This window comes from Triticum aestivum, chromosome 1D (genome assembly GCF_018294505.1).
Source record: "Triticum aestivum cultivar Chinese Spring chromosome 1D, IWGSC CS RefSeq v2.1, whole genome shotgun sequence".
In the NCBI taxonomy this organism is placed as follows: domain Eukaryota; kingdom Viridiplantae; phylum Streptophyta; class Magnoliopsida; order Poales; family Poaceae; genus Triticum; species Triticum aestivum.
Genome location: NC_057796.1, coordinates 220350481 through 220361721, shown reverse-complemented (window position 1 = coordinate 220361721; position 11241 = coordinate 220350481).

The window sequence follows — 11241 nt, the reverse complement described above, 5'->3', positions numbered from 1 at the left end:
GGACGTGTCCGGCCGACGGCGGACGCGTCCGGCGGCGCGGAGGGAAAAACTTAGGGTTTCGTCTGAGATTTCGTTTTTCGGGATGCCCACTTATAAATAGGTAGAGGGAGCTAGGAGGCTCCAAAAGAGGTGCGGTTTTCGCCCACACGATCGTGATCGAACGACCTAGAGCATGAAAAAGAGTTTGGTGGGCTTTGGGCTGGTTTTGGAGGGGGGTTTGCTGGACACTCAAATGGACTTTGCGGATGCCCGATTAACCGTTGGAGTACCAAACGACCTCCGAATGGAACGAAACTTGACCGGTAGTCTCCGGGTGGTATATTAAGACCACTTGACAAGCCTCGGTCCATTCCGAGAAAGTTTGACACACGCACACGAAAGAAAACTAGAGGGGTGCACCGGAGGAGATAGGAGCGCCGGATTGGAAAACGGACAACGGGGAAAATGCTCGGATGCATGAGACGAACACGTATGCGAATGCAATGCACATGATGACATGATATGAAAATGCATGACATGACAAAATACAAAACGAAAGACAAAACCCGACAACGGAGGGAAAAACATATCACATAGCCGAAATGGCAAGAGTCGGAGTTACAAATATGGCAAGTTACATGCGGGGTGTTACACAGGCTATGACTCGATATGGGTTGTAGTCGATCGTTTGACGAAGGTGGCTCATTTCATACCAGTAAAGACCACTTACACCAGTGCTAAGTTGGCAAAGATATACATGTCCAGGATCGTATGTCTGCATGGAGTTCCGAGGACCATTGTATCAGATAGAGGAACCCAGTGTACTTCAAATTTTTGGAATTAGTTGCACGAAACTTTGGGTACCAGGCTAGAGTTCAGTACAGCCTTTCAACCATAGACAGACGGACAGACCGAGAGAGTCAACCAGATTTTGGAGGACATGCTGAGAGCTTGTGCGCTAGATTATGGATCTAGTTGGGACGACAATTTGTCGTATGCAGAGTTCTCTTACAACAACAGTTATCAATCCAGTTTGAAGATGGCCCCTTTCGAAGCTCTGTACGGAAGGAGATGCAGGACACCGTTGTTGTGGGATGAAGTTCGAGACCGCCAGTTGTTTGGACCAGATTTGATTAAGAGTCTGAACAGAAGGTGAAGTTGATTCGCGATAGGCTCAAGGTAGCCCAGTCCAGGCAGAAGAGTTATGCGAATTCTAAACGCAAGGAGACAGTTTACGAAGTCGGAGACAGAGTGTATCTTCGAGTATCACCACTCCGAGGAGTGAAGCGCTTTGGAGTTAAGGGAAAGTTAGCGCCACGTTTTGTAGGACCATACAAAGTTTTGGAGCGTATGGGAGAAGTTGCTTACAAGTTGGAATTGGCCGAAGGATTGTCGGGAGTTCACGATGTGTTCCATATTTCTCAGCTGAAGAAGTGCCACGCAGAGATGGCTGAGATACCACTGAGAGATATAGTGCCATTGGAAGCGATCCAGCTGGATAGTGATTTAACCTATGAGGAGAAACCAGTCAAGATTCTCGAATATGCCAGCCGAGTCACCCGCAGCAAGGTTATCAAGTTTTGCAAAGTTCAGTGGACTCACAATACCGAGGATGAAGCCACCTGGGAGCGAGAGGAAGATCTAGGGAAGGACCACTCTCACCTATTTTCTAGCCAACCCGAATCTCGAGGGCGAGATTCATCTTAAGGGGGGTAGGTTTGTAACATCCCATATTTTCAATTTGGAATGTTATACATAGATCATTCTTGCATATCTTATTTTATTGCATATTTGTTCACGATCCTCGAAATCCTAAGCAACTCAAGGACCCTCGGAGAGAGTTGGGGATTTCCCGGTTTTCATATTTGAATTTTTTATCAAATATTGAAACGAGGATTTTGGTTTTAATTATTTTTCTCTCCGAAAAATATTTCATATTAAAATATATGAGAGGAGATAATATGACTTCTCCAAAATAATTGAAATATTGGAGGAAAAATATTAAAATCAAATATTTGATTTTATTTGGATTTCATTGCAATTTTATTTCCATTAGAAAATTTGCACGTTTTCAAAATTGCATTTTAGGGCCAAGAAAATGTTCATCTTGTTCTAAATATTTTATTTAGATGGTGAAAATTTGTTTTGGCATTTTTAGATTTTTATTTTATTTTCTAGGTTTTATTTTCTGTTTGGAAGAATTGTTAAAAAAAAACTTCCAGCGCCGGACTGGGCCGAGGCCCAGCCGAGCCGGCCCATCTCCCCCGCGTCGCATTCTCCCACGTGGAGACCGCGCGCCGCCGCCGCCGACTCGGACCGGAATCCGAGCCGGACTCCTCCTCCCCCGCCGCCTTGCCCCCTCCTCCAAGCCGCCCCCTCCCCCTCTTAAATACCCCCCGGACCGCCGCCACCACCACCAACCCCGCCACCGCAGCCGCGCCGCCGCCCCTCGCTGCGTCGCGTCGCCGTCGCCCCGCCGCCGCAACCCCGCCGCCCGAGCCGGAGGTAACGCGCCGTTCGCCGCTGCCGGTTTTTTTAGAAAACCGATTCGGTTTTTTTAGAAACCCTAGTTCATTTTTTTAGATCGGTTCGCCGGTTTTCTCGGTTTATCTATTTAGCGGACGTTCGTCCGTACGTTCGTTTTAACGAGCGGTTTTTGCCCGATAGTTACAAACAACGAACGTTCGTTCGTTAGCCTGTTCGTCAGTTTCTTTCTTCGGATTTTTCCGCGATTATTTTCGATCGCGATTTCTGATCCGATTTTCGTTTCAGTTTATCCTTTCGCTCGTTTATCGGAATTAGGCGATTCAAGCGCCTAGATCTTCATCTTGAGACCCTCTTTCTGTTTAACCAACTTGAACAAGATTTTGGTACTGTAAAATTTTACTTTAGTTCAGATTAGTAAACGGATCTTGTTTCTTTCTCTGTTTGAGTTTCGTTGCTCCGTTTGATTTGATTCTTTTTGCAAACCGGAGTTCTTAAGCTGAACTTTCTGGTTAGATCTCTTATTTTGAGTTTTACCAGTGCACCCTTGCTTGATTGCTTATGTATGTATTGTTTGTTTGCGATAGAGTACCCGGAGTGCGAAGCGTGCTACTACGAGTCTCTAGGTTTCACGGATCATCAGCAAGGCAAGTAACACTTTGATCATATCCTTTCCATACCCAGTTTTTATGCATTAGTTTCATCCCCAAACAATTGCATGGTTAGGATCTGAATTAAATTGTGGGATGGGAAGTAGCTGAGGTAGTACCTATTCACCTGTTTATTGTCAAACCCTGGGAGTTACTTCTACGTTTGCTTATATTGCTATGCTATGCTCGTAGACGTGGATTGGGTTTGAGTGTATTCATGACAGATGTGAGTATTCTTAATTAATGGTTAACTTAAGGTGGCAACTTTTAATACACATCTGGGTGGATTGAGGCACCTGGGGAATTCCAGTGATTGCCTGTATTTTTTTGGAAATCCTGGGGTACCGTGTGATTCTCCTATGACCGCCACCCAGGCTCAAAGGGATCATGAGATTATTCATACTAGAAACTTCCGTGTGCAGCCACAAGCTATTATGGGCTCTAGCATAGTTGATTAAGTCGTGTGAACTCTTACAGTGGTAGACTAGCAGATGTAGGGGATGTAGGTGGTACGGTCTACCCATCGTAAGGTGCTAACGCTTCTGAAAGACTATGTCTCGGTCATCCGTTTCTCAAACACCTTGTAGTGCGAGAAATCCAACGGAGGCGATCGAGTCTTGTGGGGAAAAGTGCACAAACCTCTGCAGAGTGTACAAACTAATCATGGTTAGCCGTGTCCCCGGTTATGGACATCTTGAGTATCTGGTTCTTGGATTATCATGTTGATCTCATCACGTTACTTAAATTGGTTGTTAATGATTACTTTTAATTGGGATTGAGAGGGGGTTTACCTTCTCAATATTTTTCAACCAACTTTGTATTTAAATTAAATTTATTCCTTGTTGTAGGGAAAAATTGGCTTTTCGCAAAACTTTAACCATAGAGCTTTCCACCAGCCAAATATGCATGTAGTGATAGCATTATTTCTGTTCATTACTCTCTATGTGTTACTTTGCCAGCATATTCCATGTGCTGATCCGTTTTCAGGCTGCAACGTATCATGTTGCAGACTTTTCAGACGACGAGTAAGGAGCCTTAGGTCGTGGTCTTATACTCAGTGATGCCGTTGGAGTTGATGGACTCACTTTATCTTCCAAGCCTTCCGCCGTTATCATTTTAGATGGCCTTAAGCCATATTTATTGTAATAAGTTCTCTCTTGAGACAATTCGATGTAATAAGTGTGTGATTGCTACTCTGTTATAAATCCTTCAAGTACTGTGCGTGTCAGCATTACCGATCCAGGGATGACACTGATGCACAGAGACTAGACTGTTTGAGGTCTGGTCGCTACAGATACTAATACTTCCCATGAAAATTTATGAACTTGGGTAACAGCATTTGAGTAACATATATATAGTGGTTACACTATTCGACAAAAGAAGGATCTTCGTAACACGGTTTTGACAACCATATCCATATCTACATACTTAACATAGTAACAACTATCACATTTTAAGAGGCTAAGGGACAACAACCATATGGTCCATATCTACATACTTGACATATATAGTAACAGCTAGCACATTTTAAGAGGCTGGGGGCCAACAACCACAACTATCCACTGGAAGCATCTTGATCATGGTGACTCGGCATCTCGTCAATGAAAAGGAAGAGCCCTCCTGTGCCTTGGTAGAGCATGAGTAGAACAGTGTCTCCAATTTTCCAATATGGATGCATTGTCACGAGAAGCGAGAACTTGTTAATTTGAATGGTTCCATTTCTGCGGGAAATGCAGTACCTTGCAATCACTTTGGCGTTATTAGCGGGCACAAGTGTAATTCGACCACGCCGGGAAATCGATCCAGGAACTGCTACAGGGGCAATTTCTATTGACATGTAGAATAAAAAACAATTGTAACATATCGTTGAAGATATATATAGTTTATGAGCATCAACATTAAAATAAGTCTTTTTACCAGCGTTTTGTGCACACAATTGGTCTTGTTCAGTGTGTGCACCATAGGTCTAATTAATCACATCCAAAATCCAGCGTTCATACATTGTGCTATCTCTGTCAGATTATCAACAAAGTTTATGACATGCTTCAAGTCCTTCTAGTGAAATTTGGTACGCTTAGTAACATACAGATCGTTCACTATGCATCCAACATATCATGCTTAAAAGGTGGAAAGGTACTATTTATTCAGAACATGGCAGAAGAATATATAGCGCGCATAAATTGGTAAATAGAATTTGTTACTGCCTAGGAACGGAGTCAGAATATGATATCACAATTGGTTGCTTAAATAGTGATCAATTGGTTGCTTAAATAGTAATATGACAGCATGGAGAAAGTTGAAAGGACACTAACCTTGATCAGACTTTGATCGGCTGATGACGTTGGGGAAGTAAACATCCATGTTAATTAGACCAGGCTGTGGTGCACGCACTAGAATTTTATTGCCAGCTTTCAGTTCATAACACTTAGACATTTTTCTCCAAAGGTCCGCATTATAATAGGAGTGGCCATCTTTATCAAGTTTAACGCTAACTGTCATTGTAAATCCATGTTGTGTTGTCAATATGACATCCTGGGAGTCATCAGCAAAGTAAAGCCCAAGATTTCCTTCTCCTCATGTTCTTGCAAAGTAAGGGATGTACTACTTGAAATGAAAATTAATATCGTAAATTAGATATATTGAAATAATAGAGCAAGATGCAAATATGGGAGTAACTGATAGAACAGATCCATATATATAGATGAAAGCAAAGTACAAAAATATAGAATTAAAAATAGATAATGTAATAAAGATTTGATGCAAATATATAGATAATGTAGCAACAGACGGTATATGTTCACAAATTTAGGCCATGCCGACCGTGGTAGGTTGAGATTGAACATACCGAGCGCTCCCTGAAGTCATCCGGAATGGTGAGATAGAACTTCGTTTCCGACTGGCCACGACCACAGTTGCCCGATTTGTGCTCGCACTGTTGACACATGAATGAACACCCATGAATCAGCTAGAACAAAAATGATTCCATGGCGATTTCCGCCAGTTGATTAACAACGACGGACGGACTGCGATAAGACATGAGTGAATATTTCACTAATTAAGTTGATTACCTTCTCCATGAGAAAAATTCCCGGCCCAATCCCACAGAAAACCCCAGTCGACCAGAGTCTAGAATGTCGGTGTAGATAGGCGGCCGAAAGCGGTAGGGGCAAAATTCGGTGCCGTTTGGAGCGCGACCTGTGCCCGCCACCAACAGCCATCGAGCTTAGGGTGAAGAGTTGTGGAGCAGTCCGCGGCGAGTGAGTGGGGACGAAGTGGGCGAGGGTTTTCTTTTTTCCTTTTGCATGTGTGAGTGAACACACACGGTTCGCAGAGGCGACGGAGATGAATCGTGTGCGATAATAAATCACCAAGATTGAATGGGAATCCAAATTTCCTTTGTCCTTCATCCATGAGTTTTATTTCTACGATGAACATAAACCCTGCTAATCACCGTGTTCAAATTTGACACTTTTCCGGGTTCATTTACAATATTTAGGGGATTATGTGCATTTTGTAGGCATTAATGCACATAATTCAAATTCAAACAACCGGTGCATGAAAGGGTGCACAAGAACGGTCTAGAAAAACCATACTCATGGTATTTAGTAATTTCTCAAGCCTTTTACAAGGAAAGGGCAGAGATTTCAATGGAATGCTTGGCAATAGTCAACCACAAACGTGTCATTTACTGGGTTATCAACTATAGAACAATGAAATATGTTCTTGAAAAACATGATGGCTGGCATGGTGCCATGGTATGGCCATCGTGCCCTGGTTAAAAGCTGAGAAGGTTTGATTTATGTCATCATGCACGCCCTTCACAATTCGAACCATCACCGAGGAAGTTCAATGCTTTCGAGAGGGAAATCACCAAGATTGAAGGGGAATCCAAATTTCCGTCCTAGTTTGTCATTCAGTTTTTTCCCAACGATCAACATACCACCTCGAATGCAACGTGTTCAAATTTGACATTTTTCCGAACTCATTTACCATATTTAGGGGATTATGTGCATTTTCTAGGCATTAATTATGCACATAATTCAAATTCGAACAATCGGTGGATGAAAAGGTGCACAAGAACGGTCTGGAAAAGCATGCTCGTGCTATTTAGTACATTCTCATGCATTTTACAAGGAATGGGCAGATATTTCAAGGAAATGTGTGTCAATAGTCAACCATAAACGCGTCGTTTACTGGGTTAACAACTATACAAAAATGAAATACATGCTTGGAAAACATGACGCCTGGTGTGGTGCCATGGTATGACCTCACCGTGCCCTGGTAAAAATGTCGTCATGCACGCCTTTCATAGAACGAACCATCACCGAGGAAGCTTCATGGTTTCGAGGGGGAAATCACCAAGATTGAAGGGGGGGTCCAAATTTCCTTTGTCCTTTATCCATGAGTTTTTTTTCTATGATGAACATACAACCTGCAAATCACCGTGTTCAAATTTGGCACTTTTCCGGGTTCATTTGCCATATTTAGGGGATTGTGTGCATTTCCTAGGCATTAATGCACATAATTCAAGTTCAAACAATCGGTGCATGAAAGGGTCCACAAGAACAGCCTAGAAAACCATGCTCGTGTCATTTAGTAAATTCTCATGCCTTTTACAAGGAATAATGGACAGATATTTCGATGAAATGTGTGGCAATAGTCAACCACAAATGTTTGTTTGTTGGGTTTTCAGCTATAGAAAAATGAAATAAATGCTTAAAAAACATGACGCCTGGCATGGTGCCATGGTATGACCTCACCATGCCCTGGTAAAAATTTGAGAAGGTTTGGCTTATGTCGTCATGCACGCCCTTCATAAATCGAACCATCACCGAGGAAGTTCCATGCTTTCGAGAGGGAAATCCCCAAGATTGAAGGGGAATCCAAATTTCCATCCTAGTTTGTCAGTCAGTTTTTTCCAACGATCAACATACCGCCTCAAATGCAACGCGTCCAAATTTGACATTTTCCCGGGCTCATTTACCATATTTAGGGGATTGTGTGCATTTTCTAGGCATTAATGGACATAATTCAAATTCGAACAATTGGTGCATGAAAAGGTGCACAAGAACGGTCTGGAAAACCATGCTCATGTTATTTAGTACATTCTCATGCTTTTTACAAGGAATGGGCAGATATTTCAAGGAAATGTGTGGCAATAGTCAACCATAAACGCGTCGTTTACTCGGTTAACAACTATACAAAAAAATGAAACACGTGGTTGGAAAGCATGACGCCTGGCGTGGTGCCATGGTATGGCCTCACCATGCCCTGGTAAAAATTGGAGAATGTTTTCCTTATGTCGTGACGCGCGCCTTTCATAAATCGAACCATCACCAAGGAAGTTTCATGGTTTCGAGGGGGAAATCAGCAAGATTGATGGGGGATCCAAATTTCCTTTGTCCTTTGTCCACGAGTTTTTTTCTATGATGAACATACAACCTGCAAATCACTGTGTTCAAATTTGGCACTTTTCCGAGTTCATTTGCCATATTTAGGGGATTATGTGCATTTCCTAGGCATTAATGCGCATAATTCAAGTTCAAACAATCGGTGCATGAAAGGGTCCACAAGAACGGCCTAGAAAACCATGCTCGTGCCATTTAGTAAATTCTCATGCCTTTTACAAGGAATGGACAGATATTTCGATGAAATGTGTGGCAATAGTTAACCACAAATGTTTGTTTGTTGGGTTTTCAACTATAGAAAAAATGAAATAAATTCTTAAAAAACATGACGCCTGGCATGGTGCCATGGTATAACCTCACCATGCCCTGGTAAAAATTTGAGAAGGTTTGGCTTATGTCCTCATGCACGCCCTTCATAAATCGAACCATCACCGAGGAAGTTCCATGCTTTCGAGAGGGAAATCCCGAAGATTGAAGGGGAATCCAAATTTTCTTCGTTCTTTGCCCTGGATTTTTTTCTACAATGAACATACACCCTGCAAATCACCGTGTTCAAATTTGGCATTTTTCCGGGCTCATTTACCATATTTAGGGGATTATGTGCATTTTCTAGGCATTTAGCGCATATAAATCCAATCTAGCTACAGGTGCACGGGTGTGATGCGAGGGACGTGGATTGCCGTTCGATCGCGGAGCATCCTACGATGCACACGCGCGATCCGCGTGGCTGGGGTTCCAACCAATCATAACGCAACACACAATAGGCTTAGCGCACACTGTTTCCGGAAGCTATGGAGATGAACCGTGTACGATAATGAACGAGCAAAATTGTAAGGGAAGCCAAATTTCTGTTGTCCTTTGTTGTTGAGCTCTTGAATACCACCGCACTGTACGGCTGCCCGGCCCCTCCGTCCCAGGGCTCTCTCCAGGCATCGTCCATGGCACCGCGGTGCACAGTAACTGGTAAGGAAGCGATGGCATCCCGCTGCGCCGCGTTCCTCGCCGCCCGCGACCGCACACATGGTAAGGAAGCGATGGCATCTCGCCGCGCCGAGTTCATCGCCGCCGGCAGGCAGACAGTTACGTGGGCAGACTTTGAGGCTGCCATGGCCGAATGGGTGGTGGATCTAGAGGCGGCCAAAGGCGCACAAAAGGAGCGGAAAAGGCAGAAAGCAGTCAAGAAAAGAGAGTCCCGCCGCCACAAGAAAAAAGAGGCCACACGCCGTGGTGAGGAGAGCTTGGCAGAGATTGAAGCACGGTGGGCTGCCGCCTACAAGGCTGGGAAGGAAAACGCCGGCGTCTGGCCAGCATGCCCCGATGGCAGCATGTGAGAAGTAGTTTAAGTTTGTAGTATTAGAACAAATTACCAGTAGTACTTTAAGTTTGTAGTATTAATGTACAATGTCGGTAAGAGCATCCTTTGAGGGCTTTGAGTGTTGGTTAGCATGTGTGCCCGTGTGCGCTTTTTTGCGTTAATCATTAGAAGATCACAAAACACACGGTTTCTATGCCGTAGCCGTCTGCTTTTTTTGCGTTAATGACCCATAAGTCAATTACCTGTGCGATGTTTCCTAATAAACCAGGCGTACCATTGACCGAAAAAATCAAGTACACGTGTACATTTTTTTGGAGACGGGATCTGCCAACTTTCTTTTTTCTCGCACACGAGTATTTTACGCGCTTCGTCTGTGTTGTGTGTTTCCCCCGCCCAAGTTTCAACTTTCGTAGTGAAATTTTCATTAGGCGCCCGATTTCAGAATTTATTCCTCCAACCATATCCCCATCCTCAGTTCCCCCCCCCCTCGCGCCTACCCCTACCGGCATCTCAAACCACCGCCGCCGCAACCACAGCTTCAACCACATCTACGTTCTGCTCGGATCCAGTCAGGTAACCCACCGATCTCTATCACGTCCCCGGCATGATTGCTTAAATGGCGCCTGCGAAACATCCTCATGCCTTCAAATCCCCCTGCCAGGAGCTGATGGCGGTCCATGGCGTGATGGCCGCTGTGCATGTTGACCCGGAGGAACACCTCGCCTCCGCCGCCGACGACGACATGGTGCAGGCTCTGTCCCAGATGAAGTCCCCCAGCGACTACCCCCCAGGACTTAGCAGGTAAGATCTGACAAGCTAAATCTTACCAGTACCACTTGCAATGGCTATGATTTGTACGGTTGATGTATTAAGCATGTTCGTGCCTTGTTTATTTTAGTACTGCACACTGTGTGATTTTCAAATATTACAGTGTCCAGCTCAATTTCACCAGTACCAGCAAAAACTTACAATACATGACTCAGGATATCACTAGAGATGCTGCCCATTTGCTACTTTTAGTGGATGCTAACCCTGTTGTACTTAACATGCATGTCCATGTACTTATGCAGGGTCATAACGGCCGATGCTTTTGTTTGCCGTCGAGGTGAGCTGCATCCCATGTCTTACAGTATTTCACATCATTTGTGCAATTGCAGTTTAACTTCTACCATTTACTGGTTGCCTGTAGGTACACATGTAAGTGGCGCTGATCCATGCTTCGACCCGGAGGAACAGCTCGCCTCCGCTGTCGCTGACTTTGGGCGGGCTCTGGCCAAGATGAAGTGCCCGAGCAACTGCCTCTCAGGACTTACCAAGTATGTACTCACCAGTTCAATCTTACAAATACCAGTTGCAATTAATGGCTATGTTTTCTACGGTCGATGTATTAAGCATGTTGTAGTAA